Genomic DNA, 22467 nt, shown 5'->3' with positions numbered 1-22467 from the left:
TGCACATTTGAAAACGTCTGTATGAGCCAGAGTAGTACAAATTTTAGATAATTTATGTTACACTAACAATTTAAGCAAGCCGTAGAAATTTGAACCAGATTTTGCTTTTGTTCTGTTCTTTTGTTTCAGGAAGTAAAGTAAACTGAGACTTAAAGAAAGATGATAGGTTGGTGCAGTTCCATAGTGTAAATTACAAAAAAAAAAAAAAAAATTAGGAGCACTGAGTCCTGGTCCGATACCTCCTCCTTAAGGCCTTGGTGCTCCATGCATGCCATAGTAATAGCGTATTAATTTTCCATGATACTGGCCAGATTTTAAAGTAAAATGATATATATACCCAAGGTATTAGCTATAAATTCAGCAAATTATGATTCTGTAATCCAGTTTAGCAAAAGGAGAAAGAAAGACAGAAAAGGTAGACAGATGAGGATGGAGAGAGAAAAAACAAGTAATGTTACCGGAGAAGCATTGTTTTGAGCCTGATGTTTGTCAGCTAGGGAGGAAACCATACATGACATAGGTACTCACAGTGTGTACAGTCTGTTTCTTTGTGAGGCACTTAACCTTCCTGATTATTCTGTGTTCTTACAATTTATTTCTCTCTTTTCTACTCAGCATTCCAGTTCATGGATGTTAGATTCAATTTTTTAAGACTGTAGAGTCTCTATTTTATCAAAGAGAGCCAGAGAGAGAGACATTAAAATATTATGGGCTACAAGCACTAGGTCTTTTTAAAAATCATAATTAAGCATTATTACTTATAATTATATATGTAGATGTTAACTAAAGCTATACATAAATATGTAAATTTTAAAACATTGCTTAAGATTTTTGGACCTGACGAAATGTTTGGTATCATTAATAGTAATCTCAGTGAACTTACAATTGGGGTTGCAATTGGAATTGGGCTCTATTGGAAAAGACTTTACTTGGAAAAAATAACTCTTTATGGAGGGAGTTATCGGGGTTCCCAATCAGGAAAGACTTTATTTGGAAAAAGCCCTCCTTATGAATGGAAATAGTCTCATATTCTCAGGGTGTTTTTGCTTCTTTTGTCTGGAACCGTGTCTCTCCTCCTACGACAATCACTTTTGATTATCTTTTGCTAGAAAAACTTAAAAATAGCAGAATCTAAGCTTTGAACTGAACTCTTACATTATTATTAATATTTTTCTGTGTTTAAGTTTCAAATAACTTATTTTTTAAAGTAAGTCCAAAGTGTCTTGATTTATACATCTCAATAAAAAAAAAAATCACAGTGGCTCTTGTTCCACATATACTAAAGTTTAGACTAACCTGTAAAGATTAATTAGCATCTTGACCTAATGCATTAGAATTTTTAAAAAGTTGACTTAGCATTTGAACATCCATTTGTGAGTTCTTGGATTGGTTTTGGTGCAAGTCAGGCTGTACAGTGGCTTATACAAAATCCTTAACATTTATGCTGCTGGAGATAGATATCAGCACATGAGCCTCTGACTTCTGCTTTTCTACATTACTTTTCCATTTTAAAAGCATAACCTTTCGATGTGTGCAGGCACAACGTATCTGCAATTATATAATTACATGATGCATATGCATAATGTTGAAATTACAGATGTTCCACTGTGCTCACATAGCTGACAGTGTAAAAAATGCTACCATTCTATCCGTTCATTGTAAGCAGCCAGAAGATTAAAATGTTCATGACTGTTGTTAAGCCATTAACCAAAATGGTCAACAGCCTGATTTTTATCGCTCCTTCTCTCAGAAACATTTAAATAACTGTCCAATTAAATTCGATATTCTGCATATGTGTTTATTATAGCAACTTCAGGCTAAAACATAGGTTATTGGTTGGTTGAATTTTTGCTAATTCTACAAATAAATGAACACGTAAATAAATGTTAGTTGACCACTTCTTTGTTAATTCTAAGTCCGGAATTGAATACTAAAAGCAGAAAGGCCAGATCAAAATATGACCAGAACAAAACGAACAGTAAAATCCCCCCAACATTTCCCAGCGCAAAAATAGATATATTAAACTGATGTTCTGGTTCAGTGGCAGTAGTATTCCAGTGTCTCTTGGTTTTCATTCAGACATTAGACTTTGCAAAGAAAATCTTAATGTGCTGTCTGTGTTGTTTTATTTTTTCAGTTAGACTCAGTTCCAATAAGGTAATATGTTATAGAACCTCAAATGAGGCTTCTTAAAAATTTCCTTTTTGTAGATTAGAAGAAACAAAGAAGGATATGTGTATGTGCCCCCTGCTGGCAAAGTTAAGATCAGAGTCTCTTTCTAGAGACAGAAACGAAATCCTGGAAGCAGAACAGCACATTATATTCAGTCATTTTACAGACGGAGCAAAACAGATTTGAATTAATTCAGTAAATGTCTTGAAAGAACTGCAGGCAAGTTTGGTATTGCAGTTTATAGCAAAGCTAAATGAAGTTATTGGGAAATAACAATGTTATTTTTTTACTGTTCAAAATTTTATATTAATTTGTTAAAAAATAATGAAGCTTACACATCTAATTTGGTTAATTCCATCAAAGTTCTAGGAGACAAAGTAAAGCTAAATTACTTTACAAGATGAATTTAAGCTTTGTAAGCCTCTGACAATAACTACAGTCCATTTGTCTCTCAATCTTAAAACTAGATAAATTTGGTATTCCTGGAATCAATAGAATATTGATCTTTTAAACTGAATTGAACTGATTTAACATTTCCGTCTTTTTAAAGTCTTGGAAATAATATAAAAAATAAATCCATATAAGTGCATCAATTTGAAAAAGCAAAATTAAAAAATATATATATAAAGATACAGAAAATAAAATTAATCTGCCCCAGGAACTTTGTAAAACATCGACAGACAAATGTCCCCTGAACTGAAAACACTTAGAGAAAATATAAATGAGTAATAGGGATGTGATAAATGCATTAATGTCAACTTCAGGAGAACGTGACAAATGGTGTCTTGGAAGAGTTGATTTGGGACACTTCTCATCAAGTGTCTGGATGATAAAATACAGAACACATTTTTAAAGTCTGGAAGTGGCATAGATTCAGTCCCAGCTTGGAAAATGGTGCTTTGGAAGTAAAAGGTGCCTCAGGAGTTAATTCACTCAAAGTCCCTTATTTTGCTAATGAGAAAACTGAGGCCCAGAAAGATTAAGTAAGGTCATAAAGATTGGAAGAAACCATAGTTTCATAAAGAAATAATCAGATACAGGATGTAGTTCAATAAAGACAACTGTGGAGCTGTGCCTTAGGAGGGAAAACAAAAACATCCCATAAATCTGGCAGAAAAAAATGGCTTATGATCATGGTTCATAACAAGTTGACCATGAAGCATTAGTCTGAGAGTACAACATACAATTTTTTCTTAAAAAAACCCCAACCCAACAATATTAACAGATTGGAGGGAACTCGGAAATGAGGGAAATGTATAGCAAAAAACATATAAATGGGAATCTCTTCCTTATGCTGCTACCAAATAGTTAAGAACTTTAATCAGTTACTTAATCTATTTGACCCTCAGTTTCTAAATATATAAAATAAACAGGTCAATTAGGTGATCACTCCCTATCATTAGCTTTTTAGGAGCTATGCTCTACTGGCTGGTATACCTACTGAAAGTGGGTTTCCTGAGGGCACACACAATAATACATTATTTTTAATTAAAAATTATATAAATTTATAAATTTGAAGAATAGTCACAAAACGAATTAATGAGTTAGAAAGAAACTGGGGAATTTTAGAGAATTGGGGTTAAGGGATAAGAAATAGGAGAGGAGAAACGTGTGGTAGTTATGTCATCACAGATTTGTATAACTGGGATATCAAATGCTACAATTCTTTCATTTGAAATATGAAGAAATGGGGAATGGGAAAGTTAAATGATATGATTATAGTTAAAAGTTAACAAATGACGGAGAAGTAGAATCCAAGTCTAAGTCACTTACATTGCCCCTAATAAAGTAGCAAGCTGTGCTGCATTACTGTGGCTAGAATGATAGGATTGAAGAATAGGGAACTTAATTCCAAAGCATTCTCTCTACCTCTTTTAGGAGGGAAAAAAACCCCATAAGTTAACGTTTAGTATCTAGCAGTCTGGATACTCAATAGAAATTGACAATCTACTTCTTATATTTTAATTATTTTTTTTTTTCATTTTCACTTCACTTTCATATTTGCTTAATGATGTTGGATATTTATCCTTGTTAGGTATACCTGTAGTTAATTTTTGAACAGTAGTTAAGATTTTCTAGGAGAGTAATGGCTTCTATTTATAGAAGTACTGAGTTTACTATGTAGCCACACTAGTAGTCAGTGAATCCCAGTGGAACCCAGTAACAGGGATATTCATCAGTGGGTTTATTTCCTACTGGCCTAACATCTTTAACAGACAACAAGCTTATTCAGGCTTCATGTTTCTATTTCCTCAAAAAATACTATCTACCAAAAAGTAATGTTGAGGAGACAGGCAATGATTTTAATATATGTGGAAAATATACATATAATAAACCAAATCTCCTGAACAAAGGAGCGTGCCTTTCTTGATAAGTTAAAAATCATAGAGGACCATTTGCCAGATGGAAGGGTAATACTGCAAGATGTAAAAGTGTCTTGAGACAGAGGAAATACAGCAAGGCTTATGACACAGTTGGATCAGAAAAAGAACCATGCAGAAGGAGGCTAAGTTCTGATGAATATAACAAAATAGGGTCAAGCTGTGTACCAAATAAAGGGAATGGAACTCAAGGGGTGACAGCTTAGCGTTAGATGGCAAAAACACAAAAAGGAAAATTACGGGTATTGCCATTGGTATTCACATTCTGTGTGAAGATGTTGGAAAGGCTGAAAGCCAAATTTGAAACAATGTGTAAAACCTGTTAACAACAGAGGGTGCCTCACTGAGGCATGAACAGATTTTCACACTTGCAGGTTATCTACTCCATTTGCAATGAACCGTAAACAGTGGTGAAATCTAAGTAACACTGAGGTAAAGGGAAGTAATGGCTGCTGTGTGGGAATGTACATCTTCCACTTAATATTATATACAGAGGTGAAATTTCTAATATAGCTAGACTTCCTCTTGGGACAGTCATTTCTTTAGGAGCGATTTGGGTGTGGGGCATGCTCTGTAGTAGTATACTTTCAGAAAGAGATGTTGCTAGTGGCTAGTTTTAGAGGGCCTTTTCCAGTTTGCTGTGTGAAGACAATGAGACTGCTTTTCAGTCTCATTTCAAATATCCAAGAAGTGCTCTGGGGTAGCACAGCTGGCCATCCATATTGGAATATTATAGGCAGTTGCATGCTTTATTAAGATTAAGGATTCTGGGTTTTATTCCTTTTTTTTTTTTTTTTCGTTGTCTAGGTTATTTTGGTTTTCTTTGAAATTCAATGGTGCAGAGTAGTTAGTTATCATAATATTCATGCTAGTGAGTTTCCTTTTTCTTTAAAAATAAATTAGAATGTTCAAGAAAGGTAAGCGTCTATAGTCAGAAGTGATTTTTAATTTTTAAAAATTAAATTAATTGTATCAAGCAACCATACATAATGGAAAAAAAACACAGCCTTGTGTATTTAGGCAATCTATTTTTACAAAATAATTTTCCTTGGTAGATAAATCCTGGAGGCATTGGAAAACTTTAGAACCAAAGTTCTGTAGATTTTGACCAACAGCAAATCGGAGTTCAAGAACCTCCGATTTGTTCCTGCATTGTTCCTTACCATACTTCATCGACAGTTTCCAGACAGCAACTTGATCACACTCGCCACCTGGTCTGTCTTTGTCCGTACATCCACCCCATTCCCTAACAGCTGAGCATTTCTCTTCTCACACGTAGAGAGCTGTGCGTGAGAGGATGGGCTCTGGATGAGGTAACTGTCTCACAGGAGTGGCACAGTACATGGGTGCTCCCAAACTTTCGGCTCTTAATTTGAAGCTCTATTTCCAGGCAATTCAGGAGAATCTTCACTCCCCTGAGAAGAAATAAAATGAACTTCATATTTTAGTACACGTTCATCCATAATACTCTAATCATGTATAAAATGAATTATAAAATTATAATTAACCTGCCTATCTTAGTCTGTTTGAGTTACTAACACACAATTACCGTAGATTGGGTGGCTACAACAACAAACACTGACTTCTCACTGTTCAGGAGGCTGGGAAGTCCAAGATCAGGGTGCCAGCAGACTCAGTGTTTGGTGAGGGCTTTCTTCCTGGTTCCTATTGTGGCCATCTTCTCACCGTGTCCTCACATGGTGAAAGGGGTAAGGGAGCTCTCTGTGGTCTCTTTTATAAAGGAACTAATCCCATTCCTGAGGGCTCCATCCTCATGACCTAATCACCTCCCAAAAGACCCACTCCATCACACTGGAGACTAGGTTTCAATATATAAATTGGGGGGGACATGAACATTCCATCCATGGCTTCACCACTACTGTTTACTTTGGCTCACAGTGTCTAGATTACAAATTACTTTTTCCTTTCTGTTCTTGAGATTTTCCTCTCAATATTTAAATGGCTGGAGATATTCTACAAACAAAGACAGAGTTTGATTCGCCTATTTGGGTTAAGTGCCCAAACTTTGGCTTGAGTTAAAGTCTTAGCAAGACCATACACAGTGGAGTTGTGCCAGTTCCCTGAAATGAATTTTGGCTGCTTTTACTAGAAGAAGAGAGAAAAGATATAGGGGAAACCTAAAAAACATAGCTTGTACATAGCAGTCTTCTCGCTGTGTCTTCACATGGTCATCCCTGTATTGTCTGTGTCCTAAAATCCTTTTCTTAGGACACCAGTCATATTGTATTTGGGTTCACCCAGGTACCTGATTTTACCTTAATTAACTCTTTAAGGCTGTATCTCCACATACACTCACATTCTGAGGTATTGAATTTTAGGAAGTCAACGTATAAATTTTGGAAGGTTCACAACTTGGCCCATAACAAAGTTTATTTAAAATAATATCTCTTTGTAAAAGCATTAGAACAACTAGGACTATACTAACTCTTTAATATATTAGAAGGCAATATATTAAATCTTTCTCACAGAATCACCAAATTGTATATCCTTATGTGATCTTGGAGATAGCTCAGTCCAACTCCCCATTTAACATGGAAGAAGTGGAAGCCTGGCTCATGGATGTGACTTGTTCAGATTTACTCTTCTGTGTCACTCCATAGCAAGTGCTTAATATTTACTTCATTTACTGATTATCTCAACACAATTTAATGCACATCTATTGGATTTTTGAAACTGTGATATGTGCCATGGAGTTTGTGGCAGGCACAGGCAGAAATAGTCCTAGCCCTCATGGAGCTTACAGCCTCAGAGAATGTACAAATACTACAAAATAATCATGTCAAAAAGATAAAGCACACCTGTGATAAATAATACAAGAGAAATCCATAGTGCTGTGAGAACCTACAATAGGGTGCCTTACTTGACTTGATCAGGAAGATCTTCTAGCAGAAGTAAACTTGAGCTAAGGGCTGAATTATGAGTAGGAATTAACCAAATAAGGGAGAGAACATTGTAAGTAGAAAGGCCCCATGGTGGGTGGTCTACAAAGCCCCCATTACCTCTTTGACATTTCTCCAATGCCCCCCCTCCCCATTCAGTATCAGTTACACTGTCCTCCCTGCCATCCTCTGAGCAGGCTGAGCTTGCTTCCTCAACCCTTAATGCTCTAGCCCTCATCCTTGCGATATCTCCGATATCTCCTCAGCCAGCTCGTTAACATACGTCAGGTGGACATTCTCAGTGAAGTGTCTCCTGACCACCGTATTTTCCATAACACTATCATCTGCTCCACTCTATCCTCCAGTACTGCTTTATGTGGCGTGATTACTCTTTTTTCTTCTCCCCATAAGATATCACTTTTCCACATAGTTTATAATTTATTTATATATAAATATTTATTGTGTATTAATTGACTCTTCAGCTAGAACGTAGGCTCTGTTGCGGGCAACAATATTTGTCTGATGTATACCAAATTTTTCTGGTGTATACCACATACCACAGACAGATACATAGTAGTCATTCAAAACATACTTACTGGTTGAATTGACTGATTTATCGATTGCTGAAGGAAGGCTTGTGTCTGGAGCAAGAAGTTTAGAAAGGGAGTTAGGGGCCAGACCTGGCAGTCTTGTGACGTTTTGTAACTGAGGTAGAGATAGAGAGAGAAAGGGAGAGGGAGAGAGAGACCATTAAAAGATTTTAGGAAGGGGAACATGAGCAGATATAAATTTTGAAAAAGTTCCTCTGGTATTGGTCACTGTAATAATCCAGGCAAAGGCTATCAGCTTGGGTTAGGGTGACAGAGGGCAAGATGGAAAGCAGAGGATGGAGTCAAGAGAATTTAGGAGGTAAAATGTTGTGTACATGAGGAAAGTATGTCTAGCCAAGAATGCATCTTTTTTCTCGATTCCTAGCCCATGTTCTTTCTATTACAGAGGAAGAGAGAGAGAAAAGAGCATAGAGTTTATATTCAGTAGGTCCTCAGCTTAAATCCTGATTTCAAAACATGCTAAGTAACTTTGGACAAGTAACTTAACCCCTGAGACCCTCAAATTACTGTCTATGCAAAAGGAATGATACTTGCTACCTGGCAGATTTTCTGTAAATGTTAAATTAGAAAATGTAGTCAACAAATAGACGCTATTCTTAGTAACATCTTTCCCTGAAGAATAACTTTCTTTAGGAAAAAAAAAAAAGCTGTTTTACAAAATTTGACTTGCATTTTGGCTTTTCTTCAAAATGTCACTCATGAATGTTGCAATATTAAATGTCTTGTTGCTACTACTGTAAGAGAGAGCGTCTACTGTAATTGTCACCTTCAGCAATGCTCTGTTTATGGTACTCTATTGCAATAATGGCCTCCACTTGTCACCTCCCACACTGACTCCAGGCTTGGCCATATCAGTTGCTTTGGCCAATGCAATAGCAAATATGACGTAAGCAGAAAAGCTTGAAAAGCACTTGCACTGTGGGGTTTCCCTTTTTGCTGCTCCTGCGGTCACTGTGATTGTCCCCCGTCAAGAAGTCCACTCTAGTCTCCTGGAGGATGAGTGATCACATACGACTGAGCTGAGTTATCTCTGCTGTAGCCCCCGAGCCCAAGCACACTGCTGGTGGTCATCCTAGACCAAACAGCCCCAGCTAAGACACTACCTGACCACAGACATCACCCAAACTGATTCAGACCAAAAGAATTGCCCAGTGGATCTTGTGGCTCAAGAGAAAGAATAAAAGTTTGTTGTTTTTAGGTCACTAAGTTTTTAAGTAGTTTATTACGCAGCAAAATCATTTAATTGACATATCATTGAATCTCCAGTCCATAGCAAGATCCCTGGAACATAATAGATGATAAATAAATACTCCAAGAAGTCTGAATCTTTATTTAATGGCCTTAAAACACTATGTGGTTGGATTAGTTGCTAAAACTTAATGTTTTGAATAAGAAAACACTTTTCTTCAGCAGTTACTATAACATGAATTATCTGATATGATTTTTTTCTGCCTTGGTAACAGTGTGATAAATACTATTTTCTTAAACCTGTGTGTGATTTATAAGCCATAAAGATCAAATATCATTTTGGTCTGTGTTAATTTTGAAATTTTAGTTTGCATGAGTTAATTACTAATTATGAAAGACAGGAAAATATTTTTGCATACCTACCTACATACACACTTAAAACTATATGTATATATGCATATGTGTGTATTTATGTGTGCATATGTGTATGTATGTATGTGTATAGATGCAAGTGGTTTAATTTTACCTTGTGAGGATTAAATATAATTATATGGTTTGGAGAGCAGTCACAGTTGAGACAAAAAGTTGGCTAAAACCAGCTGTGGAGAAATTTGAACATGCCTTGAAGACTGACATCTCACTCAAACACCACAGTCCTTAGAGTATTTACTATGACTTATAAGGCCCTACATATAATGTTACTCTCTGACTTCATTCCTAATTACTCACCTCCTCGTTCTCGCCACTACAGCTCTTATGGTCTTCTGTTTGGTCTTTAAACTTGCCAAACATGCTCACCTCAGGGCCTTTGCACTTACTAATTCCAATGCCTGGATACTTTCCCCAAATAGTTTTGTGGTTAACTCACTCACTTCCTTCAGGTTTTTGCTTAATAACCACTTTCTCAAGAAGACCTTCCCTGGTTGACCTATTTAATTTCTCAACTGCCCTTCAGGATGTCTCTGATTTCTCCTACTTCTCTGATTTTTATTTTCTCCTTGACACTCATCACTGTATCACATACTATATATATTATTTATTTATCTTCTTTATTGTCTACCTCCCCACACCAGAATATAACCAAATAAGGATAGGAATTTTATATAAAAGTTTACTACTTTATCTTCAGTACCTAGAACAGTGACTGACATGTAATAAAGTCTACTAATATTTGTTAAATAAATGAAAGACAAGGGTTTTTATTCCTAGCTGTTTCATGGTCTTGTGAATTAGCTGGACATTTTATGGAACTTTGGTGTAAATGTAAAGATAATTGCAGTTTTATTGGGAGAGGGTCTATGATTTTCAGCAGATTAACAGATTACTTGGAGCAGGAACCCAAAATGCTGCAAAGAGTTGATCTAAAGAATTTTAAATATTTTTTGAAATGCAGAGTTGAGAGGTATTGAAGTTTTTGATAAAGAGAGAAGCAAGAGAAGAATGGTATTAAAGGAAGATTAAGCAGACAGAATGATGGATTCAAGTCAGGATAGATTAAAGGCAAAGAGAACAGTCAGGAGGTTATTATAGTAAATAAGACAAGAATGAATGAGGTCTTGAACTGGAAGCATGGTTTTGGCGAATGAAAAGAAACATTCAATCTCATTATGTTCAAATACTGTCAGTAACGGCTACTATGTTACAGTGTGATAGCATTGCTGAAATGGAAATCAAGTATCATAGTAAGAAAAAAATATTCTTTTTTAAAACTAAACAGAAGTTCAAATAGTGGGATTTTGTGGGCTGAGATAACCTCACTGCATTAAAGAGAGAAAGCTTTCACCACCAATGCCCCAACCAATTCCAACCTTAATCCAATGGTCATCTTTTCTCTCTGCCTACCAGCGCCACTGTGAATGCTTTTGACTGTGAGAAAGATGATGGGACATTATTTGCTTAGTCCCATTAGAGGTACTGGAATAAGACAAAACACTTACTGGTAGGTAACACATTACTTACCAGTTTTCACTCTTTTGATTTGATTAGCTATGAATATACTTAAATATTTTCACTTTCAGCTAGAAAATTAATGTTATTTGGAATATATCTTAATGGAAATTATTTGAAATATTTCACTGAATTGTTCCCTGCAGCAGAGAGAAATAAACATGTAGCCTTGAGAATTGACCTCTCACCTTAAGTTAATTCTAAGTCCTATGTTTTATGTGCATTTTGTGTTCTCATCAATAATTTATCTGTGTAATTTCAGTAGAAAATAATACTTAAAATTATTCATTGGTTAAATTCTCATGGAAAAATTCTTTAAGAATATTGGTGCTATCTTTATAAACCACCAGTACCATGCTAGATACTCAATTTTGGAAACAAAATGGTAAAGAATTACTTTCATTGTCTCAAATGGTTGCAAAAGGGCCACAATATACGGTGAATCATGAGCTAACATAGTTAATAATCAGAAATTAAATAATAGAAATGTTAGCTGCTAGTATTTGAGAAATTGTTAGTACTGCAATGTAATTCAGCAGTTGGGAAAAAGATGCTCTGCACACTTGAACTTCTTTGCACACTGCTGTGAATTTGATGCCCTTACTGCTCTGTTCCTACAGGCCCAAGCCAGGGGTTCCTTCTCTTCCTTGAGCAAGTCCTAGATTCTTATCTTGCCCCTTGAACTTACCTGTCCAAGTGCTATATTCCTTCAACTTCTGCAATTTGATACGTAACTGATCCAGTGCACATATCCCTTATACTATGATCACGGAAGTTCTTCCAAAGGAGGTCCCCACCCCTAAACATAGGTATATCCCTTCCTGAATGCCTCTCACTCCTGGCCCTTCTTCTCCACTCTCAATGGTACTTCTCCATCTCAATCGGCTCTTTACATCTATGTCCTAACTGCTTTCTCAGCCCTCAGCATTAAAATTTACCTTCCACGTTGCTGGAAATTTGATCACACTATTAACTTTCTCATTTCCCATTACTTTCGCAGGTTGTGCTATTTAATTTTTTTTTTTCTCTGAAACATCATGCTTTTCTCTCTACCTGCTAAATGCACTCATTCCTTGTCTTAGTTTCACTGACTCCCTTCTCTTGCCTAGGGAGATTCTTTTTTTTTTTTTTTTTTTTTTTTAATAAATTTACTTATTTATTTTTAGCTGCGTTTGGTCTTCGTTGCTGCACGCGGGCTTTCTCTAGTTGCAGCGAGCCAGGGCTGCTCTTCGTTGCGGTGCGCGGGCTCCTCATTGCGGTGGCTTCTCTTGTTGCGGAGCACGGGCTCTAGAGCGCAGGCTCAGTAGTTGTGGCACCCGGGCTTAGTTGCTCTGCGGCATGTGGGGTCTTCCCGGACCAGGGCTCGAACCCGTGTCCGCTGCATTGGCAGGCGGATTCTTAACCACTGCGCCACCAGAGAAGCCCCTCCTAGGCATATTCTTCCTTCCTGTATTTCTACTGAACATTATCTCATTACATAGTAATGGTTAGACAATTCCTTGGTCATCTTTTATCTCCAATGTATAGCATGGTGATTGGTGCATAATTTTGTTTTTACAGTGATAATACCTTCAATCAAATGATGATTCTAATGATGGAAATTCCAGGTTACATATGTGAGAAGGGAAAGTAATGTCTTTCAAACTGTGCCAGGTATGTTTAAGGCAGGCTTAATCACTACTATTCAACCACTACATTTAGGAAACCTTAATCGGACCTTGGCTGACTCATTGTCTGGGTTCTGGCTCCCATAGTGAGGCCATGTGGACATCTAGGAATGAAAGATGAGGGAAGGAAAAGTTTTCAGGAATGAATCAAGGAAACTGCTACTTGGCTTCTGCAACCTCATGCATAATGGCTTCTGGAACTACAGACAGCTGGGCAGGAAAAGCACTGGCTCTCAAAGGAGAGAAACAAATGCTAACCATTTTAATCCTTGCTGTGACTATGCAGGTAAAAAAAAAAAACAAAAAAAAAACAACAACAATAACAGCAAAAACCCAGCCTTTCAGCAGAGGAGAGCTACTTGGCTCCCTCTGTACCAAGGAAATTTCAGCAGCCATGACAGCTACCTTCATCCAGGTATTGCTTTCTGGAACACAAATATTGGACCATCCCAGGAATTCTTGGCTTCCTGACAAGAGTCATCTAATCTCACTGTCTACTCAAGCTAACCATCTGGAAATGAACCTGCTTGCTAAGATGAGCCACCTTGTGTGTATACATCCAGACACACTGGCACAGTAGCCCTGGTCCAAAACCAGGGTTCCTGTATCTTAAACCTAGAAGCATATAATGGGTCCAACTGCTAGAGTTACAGAAAGTGCTCTACATTTCTGGAATGAACCCCTAAGACCTATGAACTAATATTAAACTGAATTTCATTTGTTAAAGTGTCAAGTTTCATTAAAAAATGAAATGATTGTTATTTTAAAATAATGGCATTCAAACATTAATGAATGTATGTATTATAGATGCTCCTTAATATATAAACATAGTCTCTGTATTTTTACATAAAACCAAACTTGCAACATACAATAAATCTACTTTTAAAAACATATTCCACATTTCTAGTTCCCTTTTTATGACTTCTATATCTTATAGGAGACAAGCAATGAAGCCATTTCATTAACAGTTATATTGAAAAAAAAAATGTCACATTTGTCCTCCCCTTCCCACAGTCTCATGAGAATTTGCGGACAATGTGAAAAACAAAGTATTCAGTGATTATTGATTCAATGATTCCCTCTCTCCTTTCCCTTCCTGGCAACATCTGTAAATCATGCTTCATATAAGTTTTGAAAAAAATAAGAGGAACACTAAAATAATTCATATACGTGAACATAGCAGTATATTATTTGATCTTTACATTTTGCCCAGCATTTATTTTATTATGCTATCATTTGTTTATAAGTTTCAAAAATGGGTCTGTGTAGTTTTTTCTTTTTTAAAAAATTTTATTTATTTATTTATTTATTTATTTATGGCTGTGTTGGGTCTTCGTTTCTGTGCGAGGGCTTCCTCTAGTTGCGGCAAGCGGGGGCCACTCTTCATCGCGCTGCGTGGGCCTCTCACTATCGTGGCCTCTCTTATTGCGGAGCACAGGCTCCAGACGCGCAGGCTCAGTAATTGTGGCTCACGGGCCTAGTTGCTCCGCGGCATGTGGGATCTTCCCAGACCAGGGCTCGAACCCGTGTCCCCTGCATTGGCAGGCAGATTCTCAACCACTGCGCCACCAGGGAAGCCCCACGCCCTGTATTTTTAAAAGCTTGGGATCATATTACAAAATTACATGGTAACTATATTTCCATTCTATGTAAATAGCTTAGCATCTAAACATTATTAGTTGAGCAATACTTTCCTTGATAAAGGAAGGAAGGAAGGAGGGAAGGAAGGAAACCTAAATCTGAAATTAGAAGAGGATTTGCCATTGTGCTCCAATGCCAAAGCCACACCATCTTCAGTTGACAACAGCAGAAATGTTCCCATCTTATGACCTGGTGCCGGCATTTGCGGGTTTTGTTGGCACCAGCCAGGTCAGTCTCAGCTGGAAGCAGTGGTGAGAGGTGATAGTAGGTGGCAGTGAGGAGTGGTGCTGGTAGAGCTGATGAGGAGGTTTCCTATGGGTTGCTCAGAATGGAGGTCTCAGAATAGACGGCTTATCCAGGGGTACACATGAGCCACTTCTTGGGACTCTGCCTAGTATGTGAAAAAGTCTTTGAGGAACATAAAATACTATGTTTTCAAAGAAATAGTTTTACTTAGTCTGAACATGACACCATATTTATACCTAGACTGGAGTAACTAGAAGAAATGGAAATTACATTTGTGAAAAAAATTTTTTTTTCTAGAGGAAATTAGACTGATAAAACTAAGACTTATATTTCAAAAAGTGATTCTGGGGGAAAATATTTACATTCAAGGAGGCCACAAAATCCAAAGCCAAAAAAATAAAAACCAGTGTCTAGCTTTGAGATCACTTTTATTAGCAATCAATGTAAGAGATTTGTGAGAGATACAAAGACTCTCTGAGCGCTCCTAAAATCACAGTCTAAATTTTCCTCTGCCACAGCCCTTCGTAAATGTAATAGTCGCATGAAGTCTACTGAATGGCACTGCTTTTCCAGTTGATAATTTGTTGTAGACTTTTCTTTACAGACGTGTATTCATTCTTTCCCCCCTTTAAAAGTTTATATAATAGTTTTAAGCTTATTAAAAGAAAATAAAATCCTCCTTTCTTGAGAGAACTTACGGCTACTGATTAGAACTAAACTTCACTCTTAAAGGGAAGAAAGGACTGGGAAGAGTAGATGGAGACACTTCACTTTCGCTTACTCATTTCAGCTCAGGTGAGTTTTATAGTAAACCAAACTAAAAGCAATTTCACTTGAACTTCTCAGTGACCTTTTCTGAAATTGGGCATTGGCAACTTGTGGTACTTCCTAGAGGAGCTGGCCATATTTCAAAACACCAACGTAATTGGCACGCCTTCCAATAACCTTTTCAGAGTCACAAGGGTAAGTGGAAACAGAGCAAAGCAAATATTCACAATGGTCTTTCTTGGACAAGGTTAAAGTCATTTTTTGTTTGTTTGCTTTTTGTTGTTTTGTTTTATTGTGTGGTTGTTTTTCATGAGAGGGAGCTTTGCCCGTAATTCTGTCAATCTAGAACCTGTTATAAATACGGAGATAGAACAAAGTCAGTCCGGCATTACATTTATTTCCTGTACTGGTTAGAATCACTGTAAGAGACACACACACAGAAAAATAGTAATCAGATCTGAACACAAAAATGCCCATTTATTAAGTCTCTTCATGGTCAAAACACTACAAATGATATAGCTAAGTGCTGAAAGCAAGAAAAATCAGGGTGCTTTTTTATTTTTCTTAACTGGTATGAACGTCATAGGGTCGACAGTGATCATTCTACTCCTTCATGGAATACCCGACAGTAAGTTAATTGGGTATATGTTTTTTTTTTTAATCCTCGGCACAGGGAGAATTGAATTGCTCTTGCTTCTGGCCCACTGTGTTTTACCATCTGGATGCCCACAAACTACAGGAAGTGCCCCTTCCTCCCAAAGAAAAACTAAAAGATAAATGCTTTTGAACGCTACCTTATGCCTGTTTAAACATCAATTTCTGACTATACACAGCAGCTTCTTCTCCCCCTCCCCCTCATTCTCTTCGCTTCCCTCCCTCCAACGATCCTGACAAGAGAAAGAAGGAAATCTGACATGTACCACATTCCCATTACGATCCCCAGCGTGGCGCCGTTAAATAGTACCCTTTCTGAGTGGGTCTAATTGGCCGATATATGGTGCTTTCTATTGATGCTTTTTAGTCACTACAGAGTTCGGTGTACTTCCATGTATATAATTCATCACACGAAAGTCACTTTCTTCACCCTTATTGTCCTGCCGTTTAAATAGTTATTTTGTGTGAATTTCCGTGTAATTAACTGGTTTGGTGGCAATTTCAAGCACTTCAGAAAGACAAAGGGAAAACTGAAAAACGCCACATTTGTGAATTGGCTTACATTCAGAAGCATTACTTGTCGTTTCCCTAGACCACCAGATGTCAGCCTAAATTGAAGAACGGAAAAGAAACCGTGTATCATAGTGTTAGTGTCTAGTGTGCCAGATGGAGTTTTACACAACCCTGCAGGAAGAGTTAGCCAGCAGTACTTTAAATTCAGTGTTAGAAATAGCACAAGTGACACTGCTGCACTGTAGCATTTTTTGATTATGGAACTTAATTGTATCATAGATCACTGATAGCTTAATTTATGGGGATTGATTTTGTTAATTCAAGCAGTTCAAAAGTCACTGTTAAAGCTTCAGTCCCTTTAATTGTTTCTGACTTAAGCTTTACTCAGGCTCTCAGAAGACGAATGGCTGCATAGAGGTAATACATTTTTATTTTTTCTGCTGTTTATCCATTTATTTCTACACGTATCATTTACGGTGATTTACATTTCAGTGAGCAGTATTAGATATATGAGGCAGATTTTTCTTTTTGCTCTCATTTGAGCTAAAAAAAAATGCAAATATTAAACCATTTTAAAAATGTGTCACTTTTGATTTCACTACCATGGGAGAACCAACAGCCCTAGAAGGTTAAGATTTTCTTTTCAAAATTATCATCCATCTCAAATTGAGAGATTACAGGTATTACTTCTTAGGACCAAATTGTTGTGGGCTAATCTAACGGAAGTGGTCTGCTATATTTTTCATTAATATATACAACATTAAGCATGAGGTAAATGCCATGAACACATGCATTAAGAAAAGCAGTCAGGAATACGTTTAATTTTACTACCTTTTGAATCTAACATGGGAGCATGAATAATATATTACACATGAGCCGGTGCGTGTGTGTGTGTGTGTGTGTGTGTGTGTGTGTGAGAGAGAGAGAGAGAGAGGGGAGAGGAGATGAGATATGTATGTTTTGCCCTGTTGTTAGTTTATTTAGGATTCAATCTTGCTCAAGCTGACTCTCATCACTGATGTATCAGTGAAATGAGGTTTTTCTCCCTCTGTCTCTTCACCTTCTCCTTGAATTTTTAACCCTGATGTTTATTTGAACACCAGTAGCCAGCTTCTTATCTTTTTTCACCCCACTGAGCTATGAAAGCCAAATTCCCTTTGAAGCCAATGATAACAATAATGATAATAAAACCTCATGTTTGCTTATCATTCTGAAAATAAAAGCGCTTAAAATATGTTACAGACACAATCTTATTAACCTCATAATAAAGTCCTTTTTGACTTAGTGAATGCGAATTTCAAAAAGGTTAAAGGCCTCCTCCATGGTTGCACAGTATATCGATGGCAGGATCAAATCAAACTCCTTTATTTTATCTCAACAGTGGCTTTGACATCTGAACTTCGTTTAAATCAGATCAGCAGGAAAGAGGGACAAAGTAAGAAGCTGGGCCTTTATTTAGTTTTACTTAATCCTTAATAAGAAAGTCTTTTATAGTGATTTTCTGTAGTAGAAAATAAAATCTGAAGACTTAAGTTTGATTATATCCTACATATTATGTTTGTATATTTTGAATCTCAAACATCTAATCTATATGTCTTCCATTTTTAGCAAATATTATAATAACCCAGAGGCATATTAATCTCTAGCACATTACAAACAGCCTAGGGTGCAGATTTTGTATTATTTACAAAATAAAAAAAAATCTTCAAATGGTAGAGATACTGCTATCTAAAAGAAGATAGAATATTCTTACTTCTTTCCCAACATAACCACAACATACATTAAGGAAAAGTATAGATTTGATTTGCTAAATGTAATTTCAGAAATAAATGACAAAGAAAATCAAAGACAAAATGCCCAATACAAGCCTATGCGGATTATTCATGCCCATAGGTGTGGAGGGGACATATGGGCCCTGTTACCACAGGTGTGACTAGAGACTGAATCTGAACATATGCTTTCAGGAACAGGGAGGTAACAGTATACCACACATAGTGGTTTTAGTTTTGCTTTTGTTTGTTTTTGTTTTTCCTATCCAAAGTGGCACAAGATTTTGGGGTTTTGCCTTGCCTGTGCTCCCCAAAGTCTCAAGTCGAAAAGAAAAGAAAAGAAAGAAGGAAGGAAGGAAGATAGAAAGAAAAGCTTCTTACTTTGTAGAAGTCACAAAATAGTAGATTATAGTTAAACCGTTCTGAGTTTCACCAAGTAATTGTTTATTATTTAGATCACAAATAGTTTTGAGAATTTCCCCGAGGACCTGTTCACTCCCATACTTCAGTTGCTTGATGCAATTGAAAACTGGGATTGAGGAACCTTTTATCCTTTTCCAGTCAAGCCCAAGTCCACCACAGATAGAAATGCATGATGATTTCCCTCCCTGTCAACACTGTGATATTGAGTAACAATCATAGTTCTTTTTCTCCCAACTCTCTGTGTAATCTCTCAGTTTGGGAAAATAGGTCTCAGAATGGCTTTCATCCCTTTGGCTCTCTGCTCACCCACCTTTCCCATTATGCATCTTTGAATATATAATCTGCAACTTTCTTTTTCTCCTTTATGTACTCAAAGCTATGCAACAGACATTTGCTACTGGGCACTGCAGAGGGGATTCAAGGTCACTTAGTCTTCCTGGAGTGCACAGTCCAGCAAGGACAGCAGTGGTTAGTGCTTTATCCAAGTCATAGCACTCCTGGAGGAGCCTAGCAAAGGCAACGATCTCTTCTTTCCTGGATGTGAAAGTGGCTTTGGGAAAGACCCAGCAAAAGAGCCTTGAAGCAAGGATAAGATGTTCCCATGTGAATAGTCTGGGAGTGTTTATTCTAGGTATCAAAGGCAGAAATGTATAAAAATTCAGAGGATGTTTGAAGAACAGTATTCACAGAGTGTCCTGGGGGAATGATAGCCCTCAACACTGACTTCATCTAATTCTTCTACTTTAGCTTATAAACCTTCCTTTTAAATGTGTTCATTTATGACAACCCCTGTTAAGCACTTACTAAGCATTAGACTCTGGGGGATATGCAAACCTCACATAGCTGAACATCATAGTTCGATTGTCTTCCATTCTTTATAAACCTCACAACTTTCTATTTTTATTCGTTTCCTTCCATGATTTAGGGAAAGTTAGCAACTCCAACCTTTACTGCCCTTTGGAGTCACCTAAAGGGCTAAAAAACAACAACAACAACAGTAAAAACACCCCATACCCAGAGACCTCCTTGGACCAATTAAAGCAGATATTCAGGTGATTCTTGTGTGAGGAGCTCTGGTATAGGCTGTCTAAGGAGGACTGGTCATTCCTGTTGGGTAAAACCAAGGCCACTGGAAAGAATTAGCAGTACAATCCCCTGCCCTGCCCCAGGGCCATGAGTATGGAACAGATTAACCTCCATCAATCTCTTAAAGCCCTGGCTGCTTTTATCTTTCCTGAGTTAGATACTTAGAATATCTGGAATATCTTTCACTGGGTCCCCATGGACTTCAGGATAAAGTTAAAATTCTTAACAGAGCATTCAAGACCCTTCGCTGATTTCTCACTAGATGTATATTCAGCCTGAGCTGCTGCCATGAACACACACACACACACACACACACAAACACACACACATTTTTTGCTCAAAGATGTAGACACACTGGCCATTCTCAGTTTTGAACAATCTCTTGCTTCTTTTTTTTTTAATTAATTAATTAACTTATTTATTTTGGCTGTGTTGGGTCTTCGTTTCTGTACGAGGGCTTTCTTTAGTTGCGGCAAGCGGGGGCCACTCTTCATCGCGGTGCGCGGGCCTCTCACCGTCGCGGCCTCTCTTGTTGCGGAGCACAGGCTCCAGACGCGCAGGCTCAGCAGTTGTGGCTCACGGGCCTAGCTGCTCCGCGGCATGTGGGATCTTCCCAGACCAGGGCTCGAACCCGTGTCCCCTGCATTGGCAGGCAGATTCTCAACCACTGCGCCACCAGGGAAGCCCCGCTCTTGCTTCTTCTTATCCTAGTCTTATTCCCTCTTTTCACTCCACACCTGTGTATGACTAACTTGTTACTCTAGGCTCTAAGAGCAAGTGTTTCTCGATCGTGTCCCATTCCTCAGGATGAATTAGATCCTCCCTCTCTCTACTCTTTGTGCTAGGTCCACTGCAGTACTTTTCTCCCTGTATTATAATTGCTAACTTTTCATTAGTCTCCTCACTAGAAGGCGAGCTCCTGCTGAGTGGGCAGGAGGTCATATTTACTTCTGAAACCCTTTGTCCACAATGCTTGACACACAGCGGAGGCTCAAATATGTATTGAAAAAAGAATTTTATTATTTCATGAAGATGTTACTGTTCCATAATATTTCCAGATCCCTGCATTGTTGCTAAATGGTTTTTAAACTCTTGGAACGTTAAGGAGCCAACTTTGTGTAGCATGTTTTAGTTATTGCTAGACATATGCACAGCTTTCTGTGTATAAAACTCTTCAGTTTTAGAGTTATGTTATTTTAAAATTAGTCTATATATTTAAAAAAGCTGAAAATGCAGACTCAGAAAATGCTCAGTAGTGTAGTGATTTCTTCTTTACATTTATAAAAATTAACTGGATAACTGTATTTGGAAAAAATTCCATGCTGAGAAGTAGAGATCTTTCCTTTGTGTTTAATTAACTGTTGCTACTTCAGGCTTAAGGTAAAGGGAAATGAGAAAAACAAATTTATTTAAATTGGATAAGCAATCTGCAGATCAGTGAGAAGAACCTAACGTCCTTTGAAGAGCCCTTTTCTTCAGGTTTCTCCCATTAAAAGGGTAAAAGAGCATTGAAAGTGCATAAATAATGCTAATTAATATTTAATGAGTGATTGACCAAATGCCAGATGTGAACCTACCGTGACCAAAACCAAGGAAATATCTTTCAATGGTTTTCACAGTCAATGTCTCTGGGGAATCATTTTTCAAATAGGTTGTTAAAATATTCCTAGTTTTCATGATCAGGCATTTATCTTCTGCTTCTATATTTAGGTGCAAAATAAGAATCTTTGGGCTCGTAATCAATAAGCCAAAAATTGTCTCATGAAAGTACAGCATTGTGTACTTCAAAACTACTGGAAAGACAAAGATAATTTAAACCCTACTATGTGCCACTATGCCATTCTGACTGCTGCAGAGAAATATTCCTGTTATGTAATGAAACTTTTCTATTTGGGTCCTTTCCTTTCTTACTATTTTATCTCCATCAATTGCTACTTGCTCTCTTAATACCAGGCTGATACTGCCAAGATGTTACAACTGAATTTTTCATTCTTAAATGTTGAAATTAGATTATTCCTCTTCACACTTCTATTTTCCTAAACGAAGTTTTGGGTCTCTCCACAACTTTATTTTCTCCATCCCTCTCAAACATTTTTATCTTACTCATTTCATATTCTTCACTAGTAAGGGACTTTTGCACGTTGGATTGGCTGGGAAGCAGACTCTGAGATCCACTTTTTTTCCATAAGGTTTATTACAGAGTGGACTCTAGATTGACAACTGTGGAAAGAAAAGAGAGGAAAGCAGGACTGAGCAGAGGAAAAGACTGAGTGGCAACATAGCCACATCTAAGTCTTCAGCTCAGTCAGTCAGCTGGCCCCATAGGGAGCGCAGAGGCTGAGATGGCCCACCAACAGTCCTGAGTTTAAATGAGGGTGTTGCCAAAATTTGGCCTCTGTTCACTGGTGCTGGATTAAATCTTGGAGACAAACTTTGGGGTGAAGTAGAAAGAAATAGCTTTATTGCTTTGCCAGGCAAAGGGGGCCACAGCAGGCTAATGC

Source organism: Eschrichtius robustus, chromosome 4, assembly GCF_028021215.1.
Source record: "Eschrichtius robustus isolate mEscRob2 chromosome 4, mEscRob2.pri, whole genome shotgun sequence".
Classification (NCBI taxonomy): Eukaryota; Metazoa; Chordata; class Mammalia; order Artiodactyla; family Eschrichtiidae; genus Eschrichtius; species Eschrichtius robustus.
This window is presented reverse-complemented; position numbering follows the sequence as displayed.